At 36.2% G+C, this 26,384-nt stretch overlaps 1 pseudogene across 1 annotated transcript; it reads left to right on the top strand.

Annotated features, from left to right (window-relative positions):
• The first annotated feature begins 5,287 nt into the window (after nt 1-5,287).
• LOC116529459 lies at nt 5,288-7,582 on the top strand (annotated as a pseudogene). Its single transcript, XR_004259514.1, has 2 exons — nt 5,288-5,979; nt 6,722-7,582. The product of XR_004259514.1 is annotated as an ATP-dependent RNA helicase DDX39A-like (transcript).
• Nucleotides 7,583-26,384: the final 18,802 nt, after the last annotated feature.

Below are 26,384 nucleotides of genomic sequence, written 5' to 3'. Positions count from 1 at the left end.
TTTTGTTGTTGTTGTTGTTGTTGTTTTTTTTTTTTTTTTTTTTTTTTTACAAACTCAGCTACCCTCCATTTGTACCCTCAATAATACAGGCAACTTCAGTCTTGAAGTTCTGCCATCCCAACCTGTGGGTCAGGGTTCTCTGTGGCAGGGGAAGAGGAAGCTGGGACATGTGCTTTCCTTTTAAATTATTTGGTTCCTAGCTCATTGTCTGAAACCAGTCATGTGACCTATTTAATAACTAGAGTCTTCTGCACACCCAAGAAGAAGGGGAGAATATAATAATGGTGAATAATTTTAATTTTTACAATAACATGTTTCTTGCAAATAAGGTTCAGTGTTTTAAAAATTGAATCTTACTATCTCTGTTTTATGAAGAGTGTTCATTCTGTTTACATTTAGAATAGTGAATGATATATTTGATTTTACTAAGCGTTTTTGTTTCCCTTTTAGCTTTCCGTTTTAGCTTGGCAACAAGAGTGAAATTCTCTCTTGTTGCCAAGGCTGGAGTTCAGTGATATGATCTCGGCCCACTACAACCTTTGCCTCCCAGGTTCAAGTGATTCTCCTATCTCAGCCCCACAAGTAGCTGAGATTGCAAGTACCTGCCACCATACCCAGCTAATTCCTTAGTATTTTAGTAGAGATGGGGTTTCACTCCTTTATATTACTTGATAATCAAGTTGTGATTGTTCCTTTAGAGGTTCTATTTTTTATTTTTCATTCTATTGGTCTTCACATTTTCACTTTCTTGATTTTATATGTAATCAGATCCATTTTATTTTTGCTAATATCTGGAAGCAAGATACCAACTTGCTCTTTCATATTACTTAGTGTTTCGGCTTGCTAGGGCTGCCATTACAAAGTGCCACAAACTGGGTGGCTTAAACAACAGAAATTTTTTTCTCATATTTCTAGAGGCTAGAAGTCCAAAATCAAGCTGTCTTCAAGGTTGGTTTCTTCTGAGGCTGTGAGGGAGAATATGTCTCATGCCTCTCACCTGGCTTCTGGTGGTTTCCTGGCAATCTTTGTCATTTTTTTTTTTGACTTGTAGATACATCATGCTGATCTCTGAATTTCTTTTCATATGGTGTTCTCCCTGTGTGTATGTCTGTGTCCATGTGTCTCCTCTTTATAAGATCATCGGTTATATTGGATTAAGGGCCCACTCTATCCCAGTATGACCTCATCTTAACAAATTACCTCTTCACCAACCATATTTTCAAAAAGATTACATTGTCAGGCTTAAGACTTCAACATATGAATTTTGGGGGATTACAGTGCAACTCTTAACACTATTTCCACAGATTTGATTCCACTGTTTTTCCCCAACTACACCAATAAGGTAAGCTCTTTAGAAAATTTACTTTCCCCTCGTCCCTACCGTTTCTTTTTTATTATTATTTTTATTTTTTAAAAATGCTTGGGCAGGCCGGTGCAGGAATTGAATCCGCGACCTTGGACACTGAGCACCAGGCGCTCACCAACTGAGCTAACCGACCGCCCCTCCCTACCATTTCTTTTCTTGATCTAGATGAGTGCTTTTAATAGTAAATTTTTGATCTTTAGGAATGCTTGTTTGGCATTTATACTATATACTTTTGGTCTACATTTATCCATGTAGATTTGATAATGTTTCATGTAAAATATGCATGTAGATAATCGTGTATATAATATAGTGTAATTATAAATGTCGAAGATTTTTATTCACTGCTATATCTTGCATGCTTTATTGTGTCTCTAATTGGATTCATTCATATTGTGTCTCTAATTGGGTTTCTGTAGTTGCTACTCCCTGTTTCATAGCCTCCAAAATGCCAGATAGAGCCTGGAGTCATGCACGGCTGACTATATGTATAGATATATCTATATCTATCTCTAATATAGATATATCTATATCTATCTATATAGATATATAGATATAGATATATAGATATAGATGTCTATATATAGATATAGATAGATCTATATATAGATATATCTGTCTAGATAGATATATCTATTTATATCTATCTAGACAGATATATATATATATATATATATCATGCATGGCTGACTATATAGATATAGATATCTATAGTATCTATAGATATAGATATAGATATAATAGATATCTATAGATATAGATATAGATATATAGCTATCGATATCTATATAGATATAGATATAGATATAGATGGATATAGATATATCTATATAGATATATAGATTTTCAATTTGTATTCATATTTTAATCCAATATTCCATCATTTCTATCTAATGCAGAGTGAGTTCTGTTTGTTTTCCTTCTCTTAATTTGTTGGGGACCCCTAAATGAATTGCTATTTTTATTTTTTGGCTCACAAGAGCTAAGTTATATTAATTATGTTTCTGGCTTCTATACACTTGATGTTTTAATGTCAGCCTTAGGCTAGCCATGCCTTATTCTGGACAACTAAAAAATGTGTCCAAGTCACCTTGCCTTGGCCTTCTCTGCCTCTCTTGCTGCTTACTCCTGTCATTGGAAAGAATCCCTCTCCAAGGGGTGTGGTTTTCAAGTACAAACCAACTATTCCAGAGCCCACATCCTCAGCTATTCACAGGTCAACTATACATTAAAATATAGGTCTAGCTGTTGTAGTCTACCACACATGCTGGCAATTATATGTCTGTGTTATTGATGGCATTAGTCTGTTGATCACCTGCCAAGGCATCAGTTTCTGGCCCAGTCTCAGAGGAGATCAATTATCAGCACATCCATTCAGTTCTCAATTGACTTTTCTGGGGTGGTGTATATGGAACTCTTTCACAGGGCCACTGTTACCTTGTCTCTAGGCTTTTGGCACCCTCCAAGTTTCAAGCTCTTTCCAGGCTCTGTTACTCTCAGAATTGCCTCCATGATTTTAGCAGATTGTTCTGTGTTTGCGAGGTCACTGCTCAGAGAAGTGCATCTGTAACTCTCCGTGTGCTACACCATATCTCCCAAGGATTTGGTTAGCCCCTTGCCATTGGCTAAGTGAGGCAAATAGTTTAGAGTTGAGTGAAAAGGAAGTGAAACATTACCCTAATAAACCCAGAGTGACATACTTGGACTCTGGAGCTACCTGACTAGGTTCAAATCCTGGCTGTGCTACTCACTGACTGTGAAACTTTAGTCATGACACGTGAACACTCTGTGCCTCAGTTTCCCCATGTTTTTGAGACAGATTCTTGCTCTGTTGCCCAGGTGGGAGTGCAACAGTGCAATCTCAGCTCATTGCAGCTTCAACCTCCTGCACTCAAGTAATTCCCCCACCTTAGTCTCCTGAGTATCTGGACTACAGGTGTGCACTACCACGCCCAACTATTTTTTGTATTTTTGTAGAGAAAGGGATTCACCATGTTCCCCATGCTGGTCTCGAACTCCTGAGCTCAAGCCATCAGCTTGCCTTGGCCTCCCAAAGTGTTGGAGTTACAGCCGCCACACCGGCCAGTTTCCTCATTTGAAAAATAAATGTGATGATAATGATTGTTCCTACTTCCTAAGTTTAATGTGTGAGTTATTACATTTAAAGCAATATGTAGATGTTGCTATTGCCATTACTAGTCCATAATATAGCTACAATTTCCAAATGAAACGCAAGAAATTAAAAAAAAAATTTCCACTTGGCAATTTTTGACTCTAACAGGACTCTAAACAACTACTGAGAAGACCTAAGAAAAGGAAGGACTAGACAAACAATTTTCCTATCTGTCTGTTATCTATTTGGTGAGATAGTAAAGCAACTTTCTACTATCTTACTTACCAGATCTGAGAGAATTTCAAGGTCCATTGCTGCTGATGACTTAGAGACATAAACCTAAATCCCCAATTATTTCTTCCTGTTCTTACAAATGAGATACATTTGTTTAGAAAGAAGACCTGCTGTTTTTAAATGAGCAAAGAACATGAATAAACAAACAGTGCATAGAAGAAAAAAAGAATGTAAACAACCCATGGAAGAGTGTTGAACCTTAACTCAGGTTTAAGGACTAAGTATGTCACTCTGGGTTTATTAGAGTAATGTTTCACTTCCTTTTCATTCCCAGGCAGCCCTTGGAATCTTGATGGATTATATAGATAACATATGCTTAGAAAATTTGAAATAGAAAAGTATGAAGAAAGAAATGAAGAAAATCAGTTATCTCACTGTGTAGAAATAACTGTTACCATTTTAATCAATTAAATTTTTAAATTCGTTTCATATATTTTATATGGCAATGTATACAAAGTCTTTTGCAACAATTTTTTTTGTGCCCAATATGGCACCATGAGCACATTTTAGTGTTGCTTGAAAATGAATTTCTAAGTATATGTGTTTTTGTTATACATTTAACAAAACATATCTAGGCATTTTTTCCTGTTGACACATATGTGTCACTTTCAAATTTTCACTACTTGTCTGAGATTGACAATGTTACATTTTTGACTTTCCTTTCAAATTTTGTTTGTAAGGAAGAGAAAGCAACTTAAGCTAGTCCAAGACAATAAAGAGAAGAGTGGTAGAAGACATTATTGAAATTTTGTGGGTTATCTAACATTCACAAAATTGAAGTTAACATAATGGCTATTGTTTTTTGACCTGTCAAATTGAAATTTATATTTTAACAAATTATAATAATCAATATTCAGAAAAAGTGTGCTGAAAGACATACTCTGAGTCAGTCTTGGGGTGGAGAAGGGATGCAACAGAACAATTTTCTGAAAAGAAACGGCAATAATTTTAAGAAGCTTCAAAAATTAGTTTTTAACCAAATACTTTTATGAAAGGAACCTCTTTAATTGAGGTGAGTAGATGGATTCAAATATTTATGTATGATAATTTACAGTATTTTTTGGGGGGAGAGTTATCTGTCTAGCCCTCCGCTTACTGCCCTCATCCAATTTGAATTGCCTATCATGATTATAGTTCTCCCATCCCGAAAATGTCTGCATAACTTTGCCTCTCCTTTGTAGCTTAATTGCCCAATGTGGACACCTGATGGAAACTGGATCAGAGATTTCCAAAGGATTTGCAGTATTAAAATGAGAGACATGGTGACTGGCATTTTTGGCAGCGCAATCATGTTAAAGGCAACACTCTTAAGTCGAGAAGTTGATGGGATTCTTACCCCAAGATCCCAAGGGCTTCCTAAGTTCCTGTAGTCTAAATCTGAGTTAAGGTTCAACACTATTTCACAAATTGTTTATATTCTTTTCATTTTTCTGTGCACTGTTTACTCATGTCCTTTGCTCATTTAGAAATGTAGGTCTGCTTTCAAAACAGATGTATCTAATTAGTGAGAACTCATTTTCTACATCATGTAGTAACTGAGAGTCATCATAATAGTAATAGAGCCATCTAAATTCAAAAGCTTGACATTATCTCAGATTCTTCTCAACTTCTCACACCAAATCTTATGAGGCCCTAAGGCTATTCTTGTGCTTTAGTCTGAGCACCCGGCAGAAAAACCGAAGACAGAAGGCTCTCCCATCAGCACGCGGAGAAGAATGGGGAGGCAGCAACATGAAAGAAAGTGATATGGAAAACGAGCTTTTGGATTACGACAAAGAGGAAGAGCCCCAGGCTCCTCAAGAGAGCACGCAGGCTACCCCTAAAAAAGACATCGAGGGATCCTACATTTCCATCCACAGTTCTGGCTTCCAGTACTTTCTGCTGAAGCCAGAGCTCCTTCAGGCCATCGTGGACTGTGGCTTTGAGTATCCATCTGAGGTCCAGCACGAGTGCATTCCCCAGGCCATCCTGGGCATGAACGTCCTGTGCCAGGCCAAGCCTCAGATGGGCAAGACGCTGGCCACCCTGCAGCAGATCGAGCCCATCGACAGACAGGTTTCGGTCCTGGTCATGTGCCACAAGAGGGAGCTGGCCTTCCAGATCAGCAAGGAATATGAGCACTTCTCCAAGTACATGTCCAGCGTCAAGTTGTCTATGTTCTTCAGGGGCCTCTCCATCAAGAAGCATGAAGAAGTATTGAAGAAGAACTGTCTGCATAATATTCCATGGTGTATATGTGCCACATTTTACCTGTCCAGTCTATCATCGATGGGCATTTGGGTTGGTTCCAGGTCTTTGCTATTGCAAACAGTGCTGTAATGAACATTCGTGTGCACGTGTCCTTATAGTAGAACGATTTATAATCCTTTGGATATATACCCAGTAATGGGATTGCTGGGTCAAATGGAATTTCTATTTCTAGGTCCTTGAGGATCGCCACACTGTCTTCCACAATGGTTGAACTAATTTACACTCCCACCAACAGTGTAAAAGTGTTCCTATTTCTCCACATCCTCTCCAGCATCTGTTGTCTCCAGATTTTTTAATGATCGCCATTATGCAGCCATCAAAAACGATGAGTTTGTGTCCTTTGTAGGGACATGGATGAACCTGGAAACCATCATTCTCAGCAAACTGACAGAAGAGCAGAAGATCAAACACCACATGTTCTCACTCATAGGCGGGTGTTGAACAATGAGAACACATGGACACAGGGAGGGGAGCATCACACACTGGGGTCCGTTGGGGGGAAACAGGGGAGGGATGGTGCGGGGTGGGGAGTTGGGGAGAGATAGCAAGGGGAGAGATGCCAGATGTAGGTGATGGGGAGGAAGGCAGCAAATCACACTGCCACGTGTGTACCTATGCAATAATCTTGCATGTGCTTCACATGTACCCCAAAACCTAAAATGCAATAAAATAAATAAATGGGGGGAAAAAAAAAAAGAACCGTCCGCATGTTGTGGTGGGGACCCCAGGCCACATCCTGGTGTCTGGGCCAAACAGGAGCTTCAGCCAAAAGAACACGAAGCCCTTTGTGCTGGAAGAGTGCGACAAGATGCTGGAGCAGCTAGACATGCGGCGGGAGGTGCAGGAGATCTTCGGCCTGACGCCGCGCGAGAAGCCGTGCAGGATGTTCAGCACCACCCTGAGCAAGGACATCGGGCCTGTGTGCAAGAAGTTTATGCAGGGTCCCATGGAGGTGTTTGTGGATGACGAGACCAAGCTCACCCTGCACGGACTGCAGCAGTACTGCCTCAAACTCAGACACTGAGAAGACCCGCAAGCTCTTCGAACTCCTGGACGTGCTGAAGTTTAACCAGGTGATAATCCATCAAGTCAGCGCAACGCTGCATGACCCTGGCCCAGCACCTTGTGGAACAGAAAGAACTTCCTGGCCTTCACAATCCAGTGGGACATGGCCCAGGAGGGGGCCTGTCACTCTATCAGCAGTTCAAGGTTCCAACTGTGGATCCTGGTGGCCACCAATCTCTTTGGCCGAGGGATAGATACTGAGCGATTCAACCAACATCGCCTTTACGACATGCCTGAGGACTTAGACACCTACCTGCACCGCATGGCCCGGCGGGTCGCTTTGGCACCAAAGGGCTAGCCATCACTTTTGTGTTTGACGAGAATGATGCCAAAATCATCAATGACATCCAGGACTAGTTTAAAGTTATTGTGCAGAGCTTCCAGAGGAAATTGACATCTCCACGTACATTAAGCAGAGCCGGTAACCACCATGTGCCCCGCCAGTCCAGAGCTGCCAACCCGGAGCCTCCTGCATGCAGCTTCACCTCTCCTTTCCAGGCGCCACTCTTTAGAAGCTATGCATTATGTAAGAATAAACTTGTATTACAGAAAAATAAAATAAAATGTGATTCGTAGCCCATTCCCAGCTCTAGGTCACTATGTTGATTTGGGTCCCAGTCCCCTCTCCTCTCACAGAGACAAAGAATTTCCCAAGAGATCTTTGAGACTTGAGATATTTGTCTTTGGTACACATTCACATTCATTAGAATATTTATTTCTAAAAACCAATATTAATTTTGTGATTTTCTTACTCTAAAAATCCCCATTGCTTTTCAGCTGGATTGAGTATTTGATCCTACTTAAGGCTTTTAATGCAGGTCTCCCTTTCTACCTTTATTTGTGTCCATTCTCTCCATCTCCACCTTCACATGAGCTGTATGTACAGCACCATTCTTCCACTTCTTGCCTACACTTGCCTGGTGGCTTTATACAGTCTTCCTCTGCCTATGACCAATCTATCTCTATTCTCTGTCTGATCAACTCAGATCTGGTTCAAATGTCATTTTCTTGGTGATTTTTCTCAATAGCCAGATATTTTCCTCAATTCTGCTACTATAACAGTTTTAACATAATATTAGTAGAGCTGTTATCCTGTTGTTTCTCCATCATTTGTTTACATATCATTCTCCTGCTTAACTAGCACATTGGATTTTTTAGGATATCAAAACCCTATCTTCTTTTTCCACTTTGCCTTTCTTTCATGTTACTACTGTTCACTAGTATGTGTGCAATAAATGCTTGTTTAATATGAATAACTGAAGGAAAGAGGAAAGTAATATACTGTAAATTGTAAAAAGACTACCCAATTGTGGGTAAATATATTTGCAATATAAGATATAATTTTTACTTGCAAAGAAAATATCAATGCACTTTATCTAATTTCTTTTTTGTTACTTATTTGAAAGAATTCTATTTACTTTTTCCACTATGGAAATTTTCATCAAAATTACAATATTAAAATTAAAAAATAAATTTACCAGTATGTTGAAATTATTATATATATTGTGGATAGTTTTTACCACTATTTTCAATTAATTTATTATACACTTTAATACCCAGTCAAAGAGGTTTCATTGTACTGATTGAAACCATTCAAATGTAAACTAGGTGAAACATTGTTTTAAATGATTCAGGATGTGTTCTATGTATTTGCTAAAGATTTTTCATTTGCTTAACACTTTCAATCAAATAGATAATCCATGTTTTTTTGTTGAAAGAAAAAAAAATCTTGTCTGTTCTCTGTATAGTCTACAACATGAGCATAATCCAAAAGTCTTGATGACATACTAATTGCATTCAAAAAATAGTTTCCAGAATTAAAAACTTTGGTTCTTAAGATCAAACAATACCATTGAAGGTGGTTTGTTATTTCTTACAGCATTGTTTAAAATGATTCCTTTATTTTTCTAAAATAGCCCCACTTTTTCCTTACTGACATTTTGTCAGCAGGATGTTTTCTTGTCATTTTACTTTGCACTATGCAGCATATACCGCCTTCATGACCTTTGCTCTCTACTCTAGTGTAAGAATTCAATAAATTCAAACTCTAAGATTAGACTCTCAGCTGATAATTATTAGCAGTTATAGAAGTTTCTTAATTTCAAATCTAGTTTTAGGCAGTCACAGTGTTGAATAATGAGAATTTGATATCAAATGAACTGGGTTTAATAATCAACTCTGCCACATCCTAGCGTTAATTTAATCTTTCTAAATCTCAGTTTCCTTATCTATCAAATAGACATTTCACAGAGTCTAATTAAATATAATGCTGTCTTTGATGGTGAAGCACTATGTAATCTAACTTTATTTTTATTTTGCCCATTACAATAATATTAACAAGTTGTAGAATGTTATTCCTAATGAAGTGACATATACATGTTTATTGTTCTCCTAATATATAATTTTTTAAAAAAGGTAAATGGAATATATGGACTGAAAAACATGTTCAAATCTTATAACAAGTTCCATTGAGAAGTGATCCAATGGGAAAAGCAAATGAATAAAGAATGAACTTATGCATTATTTCACTTACTTCTACACATATTCAACAAACGTTTACTGAAGAAATAGCTTTGTGTTAAAATATTTTGAATGGGGTGGTCTGTAGAACACAAGGTTTTCAAAAACAGGAAAGTCCTTACTTTCTGGAAGCGTGCAATTTGATAACTAATTCATCATCTATTTATTATTAGAATCATTAATTCAACATTTACCTTTTCTCAACCATCAATTTATCTGTCATGCATTTGACTGAGTATTCAATTTCAGTCAAATGACTAATACTTTTACTGTATCTGAAATATACTTTTTACTACAGTAGAGTAAATGTAAAACAATAATTGAGCTACCAGCATTAAGTTAAAATATAATAGGTGCCTCTCTGGTAAATTTGTAATAGAGACGTTCCTTAAAGTATTTAAAAAATTGGGGACAACTATTTTATATTTGGTCACAGTGTAAGGCAAAAACTATTTACACTTTTTAGAAGCCTGTTTCTGTTGAGGTTTGAGGCTAATAAAACTCACCCCTTATTTTTGTGCAAGTTGTCACACAATGGAAACATAAGACATAAAAATCGTATAGATGAGATCAGTATGTCAGCTTTATATTTCAAAAGTTGGGAAAACATGGCTTAAATCTGCAGGCAATTAGGATTTCTAACACTTTTACTTTTGCATGTATCCACCCTAAATTGGATGTTTTCTTCCTTCATTGTAAGTCCTTTAAGGGTAAATCCTGCCTTGTAGAACTGCTGCAATGAAGAAGCAGACACTGGAGCATCCTGAGGACAGATTCTCAGAGGGGAGAAAAATGGAAGGAACAGAATCATGTTGTCCCTGTTCCTTCTAAATTCACTAGTTAGTGAATTCACCTCTTTCCCTTTAGAAATGAAGACAAATCCGTCTGTCTTCTAACCTGAGGAGGAGGAGTTACATGATTCCTCCAAACATTACCTTATAGTCTTTCATGCCCTCAAGAGTGATGCATAAGGGATTTTGTTTAAAAAACAAAAATACCTTTGAACATTCTGAATCTTTTACGATTTAGATTTGAGCCACATGGTCTGTGATAATGGGTTTGGTAGCCTTTACAATCCAAGGTAGCCTTTAAAATTTTTATTTTAAAAAAAATCCTATGATTTCAAATGTGCAAAAATTTATAAAATACAATGAAACATGTTTATAGATGAGGAATTTAAGGTCCACAGATTTCAAGCCACTTGGTTGAAGACATACATAATCATTTCTCTACTAAACTGAGTCTTACCAATCACTAGAGTCCCAGTGCCTAGCATAGTGTCTGGCACTCAGCTATGTTTGTTGAATAAATGAATGAGTGAATGAATGCATAAATGAGGAGGCATGGTTTTAATACTGATTTTCTTCATAACCTAGGTCTATTTTTATTATATGACTTTTTTTGTGTGGCAAGAAAAAAGAAAACCAGAATCTTCTCTGCACAATTGAGAAAGAACAGAAAATTTGTATAGATATTTCTCAAATGAGCTTTGAAGATTTATTATGACATGGTTAAAAACATTATTATAGCTATGATTACTCAACGACCATAATTATAACTGTGTTTTCCTACTTTTATTGAATTCAATAAGATTTATCATTAAGATTATCCTTAAGATTTATCAACTACTGATAATTCATTAATATTTATCAATAGTTTAGAAGTTCTCTATGGTCTTCTAAAAGAAATATTATTTAGACATTATCAAACAACACATGTCTTCACTAGGAAATAAATTACTTATAAGTGAATAATTTAAACATTTAAAAAATTCCCAACTTCTGCTTTAGAAATAACGTGTTAGTTACCCATAGAGAACTATGGAAACTTGTTTTCATAACCTTAGTTGTTTTAGGCAAGATCTCTGAAGTGTCTAAGGTTCGATTGTACTTGCAAGCTTACAAGTTAGCTGCTACAGTTCCTAGCATGATGGCAGAAGACCTAAGATTCCTATGTTGGAGACGAAGGATGTTTATTACTCATGGGCAGCAACTTGCATGGGATTATTTCTTTCTTTCTTTATTTGTTTATTTTTAATCAGATCTTGCCTATTTGTGTCAAGTCTCCCAGGAGACCTAGAGAGATGTTTACATAAGCAATGAATTATGTTACAGGAGAGTAATCTTGAGTTTAGGGAATCTGGATTTTTGTAATGCACAGTACACATACCCATTTTTTACTCTGGAGAATGTATTATGTCTACTCCCTAAAGCTATAAGCACACTTGCACTTTACTCCAGAGGAAACTACTATTTCTGTTTTTCAAGGCTATTTGCTACACGAGCATTGATGAGAAGATAATCTGGAACATATGGTGTCACTGCCTCTGTAAGATGTGCAGAAATGTGAGAGACTCATAGAAAATTGTCTCTTAATAGTTTTCTGTTGATTTAAGGCAATGTACATAAGTGAAATGCCTTTAATATTTATTGAAAACCTAGGTCTATAAAACAGTATTAGATAATTAGACACTGTAGGATACACAGTGATGAGAAAGCCACAGCCTAGGAATTCAGGCATGTACACACAGATATACTTTTAACACAATGGCATAAATGTTTCATTCGACGCAAGGTCACATGGCAGTTAATAGTTTGAGCTTGATGTCAAAGATGCTGGAATCGCTATAGTACAGTAGTTGAGAATTAGGGATAAACTCCTTGAGTTTAAATCTCAGCCCCATTGATTACCATTTGATACCCAGTGTTTACCCTCTTTTGCTGTTCAGTTTCCTCATTGTTGAAATTTATATTGTACCTACCTCGTAGAGTAGTTAAGGATTAATGACTTACTATGGGAGAGAGCCTAGAACAGTCTCCAGAGCATACTATCTGTTCAATAAAGGTTAGCTTTATAAGACCTAACTTCTTTTAGTTTCTCATTGTAAACTTAAGTTACTTAACTTTCACTGTGAGTCACATTTTCCTTACCTATAAAATGAGAGTGATAATATCTCATTGGCTGACTGTGAGTCATAAGTTAAAAATGTATTGAATGTGCTTAATAAAGACTTAAAAACTGTTAGCTGCTATTATTAATAGAGGAGCATACACTACATGTAATTCAAGGGATAGATTTGGATTTTTCTTTCTACCTTTTCAAATGTCTTTCACTTAGTCACAGCTGGGGAATAATGTAAGGTGGTGGGGGCAACACTGTACTATACAGTAAGACCTGCTTCTATTCTTGATTTTGTCACTAATTCATTTATTCCAAAAATGAATTGGCAAAAGATAAATAGGACAGAGTCCCTTGCCTTTAAAAATCTCACAGTAGTGGGTCAAGCCACTTTCATTCTTCCACATAGCTCCGAGGAAGCAAATGTGATCAGGAGGTGGTTTCTGACCTGGGTCATGAAAGATTAGTTGGGAGTTGGGACAATGTGAACAAAGGCACAGAAAGACCAAAAAAAAAAAAAAAAAAAAAAAAGCAGTCTGTTTTGAGAGAACAGTAACAAATTCTTCAGTTTAGCCACCTTAGAGTCTGAAGGGACAGGTTGGGTTGATCAATGGAAGCAGGGGAGCGAAGGATCTAAGTGCCAATTTCAGGGTTTTCAGGTTTTAACCTTAATTCCATAGGCCCTGTGAAACTATTAATGGTGCTGCTGCAGCTGCTAAGCTAAGCTGAGCCAAAAGCAGGACACTTAGAGAAAAGTCATATTCTCAGTCTGTTGAAAGTGGAGATGAAACTGACCCAACCTTTTTTCCCTTATATTAACAAGTGAGAAGTGCTCCAAACTTAATAAACACTAGAAAGAACCATCAATCACCACATGAAGCCACTTAATCATCCCTAATTGCTATGATAGGTAATACTACCTGTATAAGGCCCTAAAATATAAAGGCTAAACATTGACTTAGAGAAAAGAGGAGCATCTAGAGTTAAAGTCACACTCCGTGTTAGTAAGCATAGAGTGTGACCAAGTGTTTAGAAGGGAAGTGCCTTGATGGTTATAGGACTGTTTATGCACCCCCGCAAGCCACGAGGACCTGCAGCGATTCTATTTAGCTATTTAACATTAAAAATACTGCTCGGTGGGAGCGTCCTTCTTGGCACAGGAGACATTTGATCAAATGTTTACATGGCTTTACAATATTTAGCAGTGTTAGGTATTGAATTGCCAACTACGTGCATTTTATTGTAATGCTGTTACATCAGTCCCCAAACTCTAGCAAAAAATATTCTCATTAACTGCTATTACCTTCATCAAACACATAACCTCTCGACAGGGCTCTAGCTCCCTAGGCAAGCCCATCATCAGCCCCCTTACTTCAAGCAAGTGCATAAGCACCAGCTGTCAACGGCGCTTTCAATCCAGCTGTCAAGCCAGGTGTGGTAGGCCCTGTGCTGCACTCTGATGTTAATGATGGATTAATTAAGGCGGTGTGTGTATTCATGCAGTCGAATCTGGAGAGCAGTTTGTGTACTCCTTTTGGCTAGGGTTTTACTGTAGTCCTCAGTGTATTCCTTGCGGGCCTTCTCTTAACTTGCCAACAGGTCTGTACACTGGATTCAAAAGCAAACAATCAGCTTATCTGAACTAAAAACAGAGAAACCCATGACTAATTCACCAAAGCTTGTGATCTTGACAGAGAAAGCACAGCACACTTGACAGATCCATAAAAAGGGATGGAGGTGTTCTTTTCTCCTTACTTTTGCGGAGTAGATCAATCTGTAGGTATATTGCTTCTGCTTCATAAACAAGTGACATGTTATTCAGAGCTCATCAGATAATAGGATTTTGATACATTTAAATGTTTTCTAAAAATATGTGTATTTTTTGTATTTGTGCCGGATGGCAATAATGACATTACTGTCCTTTGGAGTTGCTCCTTCCCCCTTATTAGTTGTCTTTTTGGTTACCAATTAAGTTCCTTCTCTCGAGGCAATCTTTATGTCTTTGTCTACAGAGTTTTTATTTTTTATTTTCAACTTTTATTTTAGGTTCAGGGGGTATATGTGCAGGTTTGTTACATGAGTAAATTGCATGTTTCAGGGGTTTTGAGTACAGAGTATTTCATCCCCCAGGTAATAAGCATTGACTACAGAGTTGTTTTTTTGTTTGTTTGTTTTTTGAGACGGAGTTTCACTCTTGTTACCCAGGCTGCAGTGCAATGGCGCGATCTCGGCTTACCGCAACCTCCGCCTCCTGGGTTCAGGCAATTCTCCTGCCTCAGCCTCCTGAGTAGCTGGGATTACAGGCAGGCGCCACCATGCCCAGCTAATGTTTTGCATTTTTAGTAGAGATGGGGTTTCACCATGTTGACCAGGATGGTCTCGATCTCTTGACCTTGTGATCCACCCACCTTGGCCTCTCAAAGTGCTGGGATTACAGGCGTGAGCCACCGTGCCCAGCCGCTACAGAGTTTTAAACTACTACCTCTGTCTTACTCACCACTGGTGGTGTCCTATCTGTTAACACATTTCTTAGGGCTTGGAGACCTAGTACCTATGGATTCAAATGCTTTGATCCCAGTGTAGATTTCATTATATTTTGGCTGAGAAATGAAGACTTTCTTTTTGTAGATGGAATAATAACCATGTTAGCAATAATACTAGTAATAATAGCTACAATTCACTAAGCACCTACTATGTTCTAAACTCTTTGTGGAATATGTACCTAATCTTACAAACATATTAGCATATATGATCATATTTATTCATGCATTTCAGATAAGAAGTTAAAGTTTGAGAAATTAAATAATTTGCCCAGAGTTGTGCAGCTCATAATGATGAATGGAATGCATTTGGAAGGAATAGATATGGAAGAATCATTAGGGATTCATCAGGGAGAAAAACAGGGAAACTGTCAGGAAGCAAACCTAGGAAATGAACAGCACAGAGGCTGATAAGCACAATGCCTGTTAGGAAACAATTAGAACCTGGCGCTGCTGCAGGACACAAACCTAGAGTAGAGAGATAGGATCGGGGAGGACAGAGAAAATGTCATGGTAAGGCGTTTGAGCTTGACTTTATTCTCTTCACAGAGAAGAATGGGTGAAAAGACATGATCAATTTCAGTTTTGAGCAATAATGGCAATGAGAATGCATTGAGGTGAGAGTGTCTGTTAAGAGAATGGCATTAAGAAATTATACCATTCATATATACTCTATACCAGTGGTAGAAAGTAAAGCACAGAGGTGAGCTTTGCATATTCATTGCACTACAGTCTGCTCTAGGAAGCTGTTAGACTAGAAATATGTCATATAACTAAACACACCAGTACTTGCCTCTTCATAAAACAGCTAACATCTGAGTGACTAATGCATGCCAGGCCCTGTTTTAAGTACGTTAGGGGTATTAACTCATTTGATCCTCACCAAAAGCCTGTGAGGTACACATATTAAAATGGAGGGATGGGTGATGAAGCCACAGAGATTGGTTTCCAGGTTTTCTATTTTGACAACAGAATGAGGTGTTATTTTAGGAAGATATTTTATTTTATATTATTTTATTGGTTTTATTGTTATAATTACCTGTTGTAGTTTATCACCCAGGAACATTTATAATGCTCTTTACATCATATATTTATATATATAATTGTCAATAACAAGGTGTTTCGTTTGGGAACTCTCGAGGTTTAGGAGAATTCCTGGGACAGCATTTTTTTTGTTGAAGTTTAACATTTAGGTAATGACAATTAGATCATATCATATCTGGATATCAAGGAAATTTTTTATATACTACCTCCCAAGTTCTCACCAGAAAAATAAATTCTCAATGGCTTGAATGTGCACTACTGTCAAATGGATTTAAAACAGAGTGAAGGGACCCTAAGCAAAGGGTAATGATAGCAATAATAATGATAAATGGCAATGCATTGAGTTAGGACCAGCATGCACACTTGGCTGCTTTTATTTAAGATGTCTTGGTAATGTTAAAGCCGCAAAAAGCATTAATAAATGAGTATGCAGTGTTGTAATGTGAAATCATTTTGCAGAAATCTTGGTCCTTGCTGAATGTAATTATATGTTGCTATTGTTATTTAATTAAAGTTTTAAAAATAACCATTAATTAGCCTGCAGGATATATCAACTATCACAGATATTTCAAGAACCTTCTTTGGTTGTTTATTGTTATGCAAACTATGACCACGAAACTGCCAGAGTGAACAAACCTTAAGTTTTTAAGGTGAAAGAAAAAAAGAAATGGAAATGGACTTCAGTTCTAGCTAATGATGTTAATTTTTTTTTGCAACATATAGATTTCCCAGATAACAGCTACACGTATTTAAACGTGCAATCTATGTTAATCAGCTTTTGCATAACTTAAAATAGTTAGACAGACACATAAAAGTGAATTTAAAAACAAAAATGTGCCTATTTTTTAAACAGAAGATTGGCTATAAAATAAAATTAGTGGGTATATGCAAGTCGTCTTTGCTATGACTTCATAATTTGTAACGGTATTCAGCTTGACAATGTTTACACTTGTTAATGACTTCCTTTATGAGTAATAATTGATCTACTTCATTATCATATTAAATCCTTGATCATATGCCATTATGTTTGATGTAATAAATGATCTGTGTGATTTTTAGTGTAATTAACTAATTAGACTAATTAAAATCAATATGTGTGCCAATATTATACTTTGAATCCAAATGCTCCTTCTAACTGTGCTGGCTTAAAATCAGCAACTCAGTAAAAAGGATCTAATGCTGATTTATGAGCACTTGAGGAACATGAGGCAGAATAAATTGCTTGTGGTAGTAGAGACAGCATTAGTGAAGTATAAGATACTAAGTGCATTGTAAGGTCAGCAATAAGGGTGTACTTACACATGTAGTTATATGGCACCTTAAACCTCCTCTTAATATATCAGAACATACTAGTAAAATTACTTGGTTTAAATGCCAGCTCTTTCAGTCTACTCTTTTTTATAAAAAATGTTGCAAAAATGCAAGTATTCCAACTGTGTAATCAGCCTATAACTCTAATGAAAATATATGTATGAAGTTTGATAAATGTTTTTAAACAATTGATTTATATTCTGTAAGAGTGAAGAAAACACATTCCAAAGCAAAGATTAAATAAGATCAATGTGTAATTATAGAACTTTAAATCATCATTGTTCATTCAGAAATCTGTATAAATTTTAAATGATAATTTTGGAGAACCAATACATTCTTCAAAACTAAGTTAAATCATTTCTAAGAAGAAGTTTTGCCTAAGCCAATAACAGATCTTCAACTTAATGCTTACCAAAATATGTCCTTTATTTCCCCAAATTTTTATTGTATTGATTAATGGTTATTGAATTTCTAGAGCATAAACTCCACAAGGACAGAGAACACACCTCTGATTCTTCCCTACGTAGTTTTAACATAGTGCCTTGTACACAGAGAGCAAAATAGGTTTCGTTTAATTTTCTTTAAAAAATATACATAATTTAATTTGCTGTTTCAAAAGTTTTAAGTAAATTTTAGATTATTTTAATGGAAACTAAATATTGTAACTCATAAGTCAATAAGTAGCTGCATAAAAGTTTAAAATGAGATAGCCATATTTTTCTACAAAGCCTGGCACATATATTTTGCGTTTATTTCCCTTGAGAGCCAGCAGAAATTTGTAGTCACAAAAGGGAGTGGAACTGGAATGTGGAACTCTGGATTGAATGATTCTAGGACAGATCAAAGGTTACTCAGTTGTTCTTTCTTACTGATATAAGAGTTTATTATCTATGCTAGTAAATTGAGATGGTATAAAATATCTTTGGATAATTTTCCTGACAGGTTTGTTTTACCTATGTCTTCTAATGATCCAAATATAGGTAGGCATTTATTGTGAGAAGCTGATTTATCTTTGGGAGAGTAATCTTTAGTGATTTGACTGTGAGGCAACATAAATGAGATTCTCAAGGCATTTTCTCCAGTCCACTCAGAGCCTTGTTTCTTTTATTTTTTTCCTTCACATGCCCCATAGCATCAGCTCATCATTTATTTAAACATATACACATATTAATTGAGAATTTATGGAAGCACTATAGGTCCTCAGACAGAGCACAAGTTTCCTGATCCTAAGCCATTTCTCATCTAAGAAGAAAGGTAAGACATGTACATACATAGCTCTAATCTAAAGTGATATGTGGTATATCTTGGAAAGAGCTTCAAATAAATTGCAAATAGAAATTTAAGATCAGCTGATGACTTCTGGCAGCGTGATTTGGGGAAGCTTTGTAATAAAAGTGGCATTCAAACTGAACTTTGATGGCTGCAATGAATTTTGTCAATCTGGGATGAATAGTGACCGCTCTAGAGAGAATGAAACACATAATCTTCCTATTCTTAAATAAGGTGAACTATTATAATCTAGACCAGCTAGATGGGTAGGGACAGCAGTCTAAATGAGCACAAAGATGAATTTAGATTAGCCCTTCCTACTGTTTTCAAATACTTGAAACAACTGTAAATTTTATAAATAAAGTGGTATCTAACAGAGATCCTAAGTAATTTTTAAAGGTGAGGTATAAGTAATATGACAGGTTGTTAAGAACTTCTAGCATATAATGAGAGTCTTATGAAGTACCTTTTTAAGGTATAAATTCTAATTTTTTATCGCATAAGAAAAATGCAGTTGACTAGATTTCCTTGGCAGTGGAGAGCGGGGATGAATGATATCAATATATACATTAAAAGGAGTGTTCTTTTTTTAAATATATATTTTATTGCATTTTAGGTTTTGGGGTACATGTGACGAACATGCAAGATTGTTGCATAGGTACATACATGGCAATGTAGTTTACTGCCTTCCTCCCCATCGCCTATATCTGGCATTTCTCCCCATTCTATCCCTTCCCAACTCCCCACCCCCGCTTTCCTCCCCTAGATCCCCCCCTACAGACCCCAGTGTGTGATGCTCCCCTCCCTGTGTCCATGTGTTCTCATTGTTCAACAGCTGCCTATGAGTGAGAACATTCAGTGTTTGATTTTCTGTTCTTGTGTCAGTTTGCTGAGAATAATGGTTTCCACGTTCATCCATGTCCCTACAAAGGACACAAATGCATCATTTTTTATGGCTGCATAGTATTCCATGGTATATATGTGCCACATTTTCCCTGTCCAGTCTATCATCGATGGGCATTTGAGTTGGTTTCAAGTCTTTGCTATTGTAAACAGTGCTGTAGTGAACATTCCTGTACATGTGTCCTTATAAAGGAGTGTTCTAACAATGCTCTCAAATCTTAGGCAAAACCCTAGTGCATAACATGGGTAAGCATGGGACATCCTCTCATTGAAACTAGGATATATCCATTCTTTTATTCTTCTTCCTATTTCCTGAAAAAATCCATAAGCTCCTTATTTCTCCCTTCAACACAGGTTGGAAAAACATATACAGGGAGTACCATTTAACGTTATGAAATATGGATTTGTCTCAGAGCACCGGCTGCTCCAGAGTGACCACTCAGAAATGTTCTGTTATTACTGTTGTGATTCTCCTCACGTGGAGACTCAGGAGGCTGGAGGCCTCAAGTTCTGACATTGTTGAGCTTTGTGATTTTAAGGCAATAGCTTGACCTCACAAGGTCTCAACATCCTCATATTTAAAACAGGGGATTTTGAGCTAAGTGATAAACTTTTTTCCCAGTGATGTCATATGATTCTTCTAGTAATAATAGTGTTTAACACTCCCAGAGATATTTGCATTTTTAAAGCATCATTTTTTTAAAAAAGAGTAATCCTGTGGTGGAATTGAGACAGTGTGACAAATGAAGTAAAAGTATTCAGGTATTCAGGGGAAGAGTATTTTGGTTCAGGGGCTCCTGCATAGGCAGACTAGCTCTGTCTAAAATCTTCCCTCTTAGAATCATACAATGTTTCTTTGCCCTATTTAATAATCTTCACAAGTTCCCAAATTGCTTCTCTTCCTGTTCTTATCTATATGTATCTGTTTTCTTCTATCTATATCTGGCTTTATCTTGCCCTCCTCATCTGTTTCTTGACTGGTGAGGTCCTGGGCTGCAGAGGAAAGAGAAGCATAAGCAAGAAGTTACACTTGACCTGACAATACCTACCTTATTTTTCGAAATAGGCATATCTTCCAATCTAAATGTATTTTTCCAATAGCAAATTTATCAAGTATATGCACTATTAAATCCACAGGGAATAGAGGCTACATTACTTCTGCTTAAATATTTAATGTCTGCACTGTGAATCATTTCACAACTGTTCACTAAAAATCCTGGTTCATTTCTGTGGTTCATTTAGATGTCTCTGACTTGTATCATGGTTGCCAAGAACAAATAGATGACTGACTGTTTTGCTTCTTTGATGTTAATCTCTATTATTTGATTTTAATTGATTAAAACAGGCATAACTGATTTTTAAAAAGACAGTAATACTGTTATACTATGCTAATGGACATTCATGTCCATTCTGCAGGCAATGGTCTTAAACTTGAAAGAGCATTGGTCTTGCTTGCAACTTTGGGTTGGCCTCAGGTTTCTACTTATTAGTTGTATGATGGAGAATAACTCACTAAAAAGTGAGGATGATAGTATCTTCTGTCATTCATTTGAAGGATTGTAAAGATTGCATGAAATACTACATGTGAATGCAATTCAGAAACTTATAATGGTTCATAAACTCATAAAGATTTGATCATTGTATTAGTCCATTTCATACTGCTAGGAAGAACTACCTGAGACTGGGTAGTTTATGAAGAAAAAAGGTTTAATTGACTCATAGTTGCACAGGTTTAACAGGAAGCATGACTGGGAGACCTCAGGAAACTTAAAATTATGGCAGAATGTGAAGGGAAGCAAGCACCTTCACGCAGTGGCAGGAGAGAGATAGAGAGAGAGACCGAGCAAAAAGGGAAGTGCTGCACATTTTTAAAGAACCAGATCTTGGGAGTTCACAATTCACTATCATGAGAATAGCAAGGGGGAAACATCCCTTTGATCCAATCACCTCCCACAAGGTCCCTCCCTGACATATGGGGATTACAATTCGACATGAGATTTGGGTGGGGACACACAGCAAAACCATATCAATTATTAAACTTTACTATACATACAACTAGAAAAGTTCACCTGCATATTTAAATGTGTTGAACAAAATGCAGATGTTATGCATGTAGGACAGGAAAAATAAAAGCTGAAAATTGCAATCTGTGGAATGGGTGAAAAGAATAAGTCCTGGTCTGTAAGAGAGAGTTGAGTAACAAAAACAATCAAAACAGGAGTTTCCAAGAAAAGTATGTTTTATCTTATTTCTGATTGTTATTAAATGGTATGACTTGAGTTTGCTATATGTTTGTACATTTAAAAATGTTTAAATTTTAATCTCTAATGGCACTTATGCCCAAAATGACCCTTATGAATTATTATGTCAAGATTAAAAGAAAATTACTGCATTCTAACAGTGATAATAAAACCATACAAATATACATGCACATACATATAGTTTAATTTTGAATGGGCAGGTTTTATTTTTACTTTTATGCCAACAAAAATATCCCAATAAATTTTCACCCTACCCACTTCATTTAAAATTATCTTGTGTTTCAGTATTGGAACTTCTGTGGAAGTCAAGGGGCACTTCAGTAATACATCATGTACATCTTTAACATGTCATTTTAATCTCAAGAGGTAGTTTAAATTAAAATATTTTCCAGTTGAACATATACTCTGAATTTAGTAGCATCCCAGTATTGTTACTTTCAAGGAGACATTTTACAAAATGAAACATTCAAACTACAAGCATTTTGCTTGTTTAATATATTGTCTGTGAATTATAGGAGCAGATCTATTTTTGATGGGTTTTTATACTTACTTTAATTCATAGTTATCTTTCCTTTCCTCTTTTTGTATGCTAAGTGATATTTTGTGAATCTCTGAAACAAATTGATTTTCGAGTATATTGAGTCATGTAGCTTTCAAAACTCTTTCTTGATGACCCCATTGAAGGACCCAACCTACCTGTATCCTGTGTCCACGAGACTTCATCCTGTCTCAAATGACACTTGTACTTGTTTACTTGTCTCTTCATATTAGAATCTAAGCTTCTTGAAAGCAGGTTTATGTCTCATTTCACTATTCTTGGTATCTACACTTGTGCCTCACATTTGATAATCAAATAATATTTTTGGAATCATAATGAAATGTAAAATAACATATAAAACATTTTATTTAGATTGCTTCCAGAAAAACCTGAGCTGAAAAAAGAATTCCAGCTTTTTGAGCTTAAACCTATATCTAACAAGTATCAAATTCTTCATGTGTGTTAGCAATAGTATGTTCATATGTTAACTCTAGTGTATCTGTAACACACCTTTTGATTATACATAAAAAACCATGAACTATGTGTAACATATTTCTTGGGACTATTGTAAAAATCAAAGAGGAATCTCTCAAAAATTACTTTATAAAGGGTAAAATGCTGTTGAAATGTAGTAATAAGTAGAATAAATTAGTAGGAATAATAGTAGTAATAGTCATCACTGTTTTATTAATGGTACTGGCTTGTTTTAGTGAGATGTTGAATGCTCAAACATTCCAGGCTTGTTATCTCACTATGCATTATCTTATTTACTCTCAGTTTCATATCTGGAATGCCTACTTATCCTCTCCCTTATATTCTTCCCTGCAGTTTTAACCAAGGTTTCATCAAATCTTTTCATGGCACCCTTTAGCAGTAACTTCACAGGATTTTGGTCATCTGATACTAATGTTTTTGACACGTAGTACTTGCCTTTTTTCTGATATTAACAAACTAAACTTTCATTTATGTCTTGATGGAATCATTAATTAAGCTATACTGCACATATCATGCTTAGGCACTTGAAACAAAGTAGACCAGGTGAATTTTTACATTCTTAGAATAAATGATTTGAGCGGATTCATCTTAGTGTCTTAGTTTGCCCATTGTTCTCGCCACCCCATTCCCTAAGCTTTCCCTGTCTTTTCCAAGCCAGTCCTTCAGCTTTTCTTTTCTTTTCTTTTCTTTTTTTTAATTGTACTTTAGGTTCTGGGGTACATGTGCAGATCATGCAGGACTGTTGCATAGGTACATACATGGCAAGGTGGTTTGCTGCCGTCATCCCTCCATCACCTATATCTGGTATTTCTCCCCTCGTTATCCCTCCCCGCCCTCCCCACCCCGCACTGTCTCTCCTCTAGCCCACCCCAACTGATCGCAGTGTGTGATGCCCCCTTCCCTGTGTCCGTGTGTTCCAATTGCTCATCCACTTTTTATCACCCACCTATCAATGATAACATGCGGTGTTTGGTTTTCTGTTCTTGTGTCAGTTTGTGAGAATGATGGTTTCCAGATTCATCCATGTCCCTATGAAGGGCACAAACTCATCATTTTTTATGGCTGTGTAGTATTCCATGGTGTATATGTGCCACATTTTCTTTGTCCAGTCTATCGTTGATGGACATCAAAAATATACTATAAAACATTTCATACTTTTCTGATAAACCACCTTTTAGTATAAGTTAATTTTGGTTTTGCAGGACAGAAAAGCCCTAATTGATATTTTCATAGTGTAGTTAACTTTGGTTATGAATAGCAGAAGAACCCTAATGATATTGTTTCTTTTTGCCTAATTAGAATGAGCAGTTAGTATGTGAGTAATTTTTAATTCCTTTTAAATGTTCAAAAGACTTTTACATTGTGTTATTCAGTATATGTGCATACTTATGAAATGCTAAATATGTAATTTATCAATAAATAATGTCTGATTGAAGTAGAAATAGCAGAAACATAAACTTTACATTTTATGGCATATTTCCTGTGGCATTTAAGTTATAATATCCAGTGCATTTATGCTGTTAAAGAAAATTACTCAAAGTAGTAGAATTGAAAGGCGATTACTTTCACACTTCTATTTTTTCCATGTTTAATAGCAATCAGCAACACAAAATTGCTTTCTTGTCTCAAAACTAAATTTTAGGGGTTTATGGTCCAGTCCTCTTGTGTTTACAAGAAGGTTGCATTTCCAAGTAATTAATAATAAGATCATTAATTGTTTGTTTAGTCACAACATTAATGCAACATTTAGGCTTGAATTTTGAAGCTGGTTTCTAATCAAAATGATAGTTGCAAATTTATTGTCTAATCAGATTTTAGTTTGATCTTTTTCTTGGATAATCCTTTTTTTTTTTTTTGGTGACTACATATATGTGTATGAGGATAGAGAGAAACAAATTATCATTTCAAAAATTATGTTCATAAGCTATGAACAATAGACACCAGCAAAAATAATACTTTCACTTCTAGGTATGATTTCTGGAGACAGTGGATATTTTGTCTAAAGATTAAATGGGCAATATTTTGTAGCTTTTTAAATTACCTATTTGGGAATGTTAAAATATTCTTTTCTGTTTAAAAATGCATGTGAAAATATGCCTCTCAACTTATGTTGAACTTAGTGAAAACGTTCAGTGATTTCGTTTGTTGCCAATGCTATTTTTGTACTTGCACTGAGTTATAGCCATATTGTGTTTATTTATGTTATGATGATTAGTATCATTATTTTAAATTTGTGTCTCTTTGCTTGCAGACTTCCTCTTGATTGGTACAGTATGACAACAGGTAATAGATACAATAGCACTAAAACAGTCATCATCGCTGCTGGGATGAGAAACCCCTCCTCTTTGCTTTTTTAAACCTTCCTCAGCTGGAAAGTTTTGACATCTGCTGGTTTGGGACATGGCTGAGCAGCTGTCAGCAGTAGGGTAGCTGCTTTCAGCAGCAGTTGGCGGGATGGCAGGGTGCCAGCTTGTACCATCTGTGCGCCTGACATTTCATTCTAATTAACAGTAGGGTTAATTGTTCTGGCAGGCTCAAATGTAGTGTCTAACATTACCCAAGGGAAACATGTACAAGTGCAGGAGTGGCAGGGAGCTGGGGACAAGCATCGCTAACAAAACCATCGAGGGAGAGTGGTTAACAACTAGTGGTGATTTTACTAGCTGGCCACTTGCAATAAGGCTAAGGTTATTTTTTATTCTGATGAATTATGCCAAGGCTGTAATGATATAGAAGGAATCAAGCTTAGAAAGGCTGAGACTCCTGCCTTAGGGCAATTGTGAGGGAACAATTTGCATGTTATTACTGCATATTCATACCTAATTGTGTTAGGCTTTGCTAATAGAGCAGAATGACAGTATGAAAAATCGAGCAACTGCTTTAGAGGCAACAAAGCCAATGTTTTTTTCTTCCTACACTATGAGTGCTGAATGATCATTTAGATATTTAGTTGCTCAATATGACAAGTCTACCATTTGTTAGCTTGACATATTATAATTTATAAAGCAGTATTCTAATTTTGCTTTTAGTTTATTCTTCTCATTTTATACAGTATTCATGATAGCAATTTGAATGGGGATATTCATAGCTATTGTGTGTAGTTTTGATTCAAATAAAACTATATTTTGTATGAAGTATTGTTTTATGATGTATTAATTTTAATGTTTAAATAGCTTTTTCATATGTTAATATAACATAAACCAAAAGTTGATGAGAAATCCTTATTATGGTGGTGCTCATTCACATTGCTATAGCTAATATCTCAACATTTCCATTATCTGAAGACCTATTTTTAGTGTGGCTTGGACAAAGAAATTGTCATGGGGTGCAAAGCCAAAATCTGCTGTTTTAGAAAAGTGACTGTTTACAGATTCATGGAACTGAGTATTCGATTCTGTCTCCTAAGCAGATAATATTCTTAAGAAATTTTAAGCACAGTAGTACATTTTTTATGTTAGCCCACAATGCCTTTTAAAATCTTTTTATGGAAGCTCAAAGAAGACAAAGAATTAGAAAATGT

Source organism: Sapajus apella, unplaced genomic scaffold, assembly GCF_009761245.1.
Source record: "Sapajus apella isolate SASKATOON/1434 unplaced genomic scaffold, GSC_monkey_1.0 scaffold3, whole genome shotgun sequence".
Classification (NCBI taxonomy): Eukaryota; Metazoa; Chordata; class Mammalia; order Primates; family Cebidae; genus Sapajus; species Sapajus apella.
The sequence above is the reverse complement of the archived record's forward strand: the minus strand, read 5'-3'. Positions and strand labels throughout refer to the sequence as shown.